Raw genomic sequence first — 1,755 nt, 5'->3', positions numbered from 1 at the left:
AGGAAGGTTTCTAAGCGCTTGCGAGACTTGTGGATGGGAAGCGGGGCGGTGCGGAAGACAGCCAGTTTCGGCCAGTGATGTAAACATGTTAGATGAAAACAAGCTGATGTGTGTGTATTGTTTTCAATAAAATCTTGAACATACAGAATTATTTGCATAAAAGTCAGTAATGAGTGAAAACCATTATTAAAACTGTACCATGAATTGTTTCAAATTAAGAGAATAGTAACATTTGCTTACAAATCGCGTGGAACAGTCCAGCCTTCCAGTGGCATGCGGTTTTTTAGCAGGGTAGGTAAAGATGTCTAAATGGCCTTCCTGTCTTGGGCCACGACTTCCAACACATCATTGTGTTCAGGTACAATGCCATAATGCAGTGTGAGGTCATGTTTGATACAACCAATTCATGTTAAAATACTCTGCAGAGTGGCTTGCATGAAGTAGGAAAGGTCTGAAGAAGCGATACACACACGGGATAGAATGTTCCCTTAACATGGAGGAATCTGAACAACAGGGCAATGGACCTCTCGCCACCTGTGACCTGAACAGCTGCTAGATGTGCTACCTACACCACAGTTTCTCCTTGCTCCATAATCGTTAATAATAGACCATATTTCATTATATTATAATACTTGCAGTCTGTCTAGACATAATAGGATAATAAATAGGGATATCTAAGAGATGAATGCACCCAAAATGTGGAAATAGTGTGAAAATACCAGCAAAAAGATGTTTTGACATTTCATAAATGCTGTATGTGCAGTACCATGCAGCAAGTTTTACTAGTCATATTTGGCATCATTCTGATCCAGTGTCATAGGTTTTAGTGACCAGCTAGTTTCAAGTGACCAAATGCACGCGCAGCTGTATGTTCATTGCCAGACGGAAGACTCATTTACTTCCAGAAACGGCAGTGCACAGACCTTCCTGGAGTCCCTCTTAAATAAGGATTCTCTTTAATGTCGGAAGAACATTTAGGCATTGGCCACATCACGCAATTTTTCTTTAATATATCAGTTCTTACTTTTTATTGGAATTCAAATATTAGATATAGATCATTTAGCTTATCAAACCATTCGGTACTGCGAATGGTTCGGGTTTTAAGATAAAAGGACACTGATCTAATTAGCATTACCTAACCTAACCTAAATGATATGTAGCAGTACCTAACCTAACATTACCTAATTTAACCTATATGATATGCCTACTACTGCTGCTGTCGAATGGTGTCAGCTGAAGACATCTGTTCGTTGCCATGGCTGCATCATATGTCTGGCGGTAAAAATGGGGCTGAGCGAGCACTTCATCACTTGAAACTAGCTGGTCACTCGATCCTACTACACCAGAATGTCTTACCTAGGCTACAACATATTGCTATATGCCTCTTCTTTCAATGTAACAACAACTAAACAAGAATAACTAATGTGTCTGCCTGTCTCTTTCCTTCAATCAGGAAAAAAAAAAAAAAATTGGCCATATATGATTGTTTTTTATTCAATCGGCCATATCACAAGGACTGGAAGAGCAGGAATTCACTTCTAAGTAGCATAAACTTCAAGGAGCAAGTGGTTAAGGCTGCTGGGGTCTCTGTGAAGGACTCATTGCCAATGAACTGTATGACACTTTTTCCTTGGGCTGCACACTCCACTGGTCTCTTCTACATTGGTCAAGTGGGCAGAGCTTTGCTGAGTTAAAATTTTAAGCCTTTGTGAGAAGTGAAGAAGACGCCTTAAGTTTTATTATAAGCTTAATTTC

At 39.7% G+C, this 1,755-nt stretch overlaps 1 protein-coding gene across 1 annotated transcript in view; it reads left to right on the top strand.

The window, feature by feature from the left end:
- Positions 1-1,425, top strand: part of LOC135093619 (NADPH azoreductase-like) — a 39,607-nt gene extending 38,182 nt beyond the window's left edge. Inside the window, exon 4 of the mRNA XM_063993038.1 lies at positions 1-1,425. This exon is cut by the window's left edge and continues 957 nt beyond it. The gene's annotated coding sequence lies outside the window, so the exon portion shown is untranslated.
- Positions 1,426-1,755: the final 330 nt, after the last annotated feature.

The sequence above is a fragment of the Scylla paramamosain genome, chromosome 43 (genome assembly GCF_035594125.1).
Source record: "Scylla paramamosain isolate STU-SP2022 chromosome 43, ASM3559412v1, whole genome shotgun sequence".
Lineage (NCBI taxonomy): Eukaryota > Metazoa > Arthropoda > Malacostraca > Decapoda > Portunidae > Scylla > Scylla paramamosain.
The sequence above is the reverse complement of the archived record's forward strand: the minus strand, read 5'-3'. Positions and strand labels throughout refer to the sequence as shown.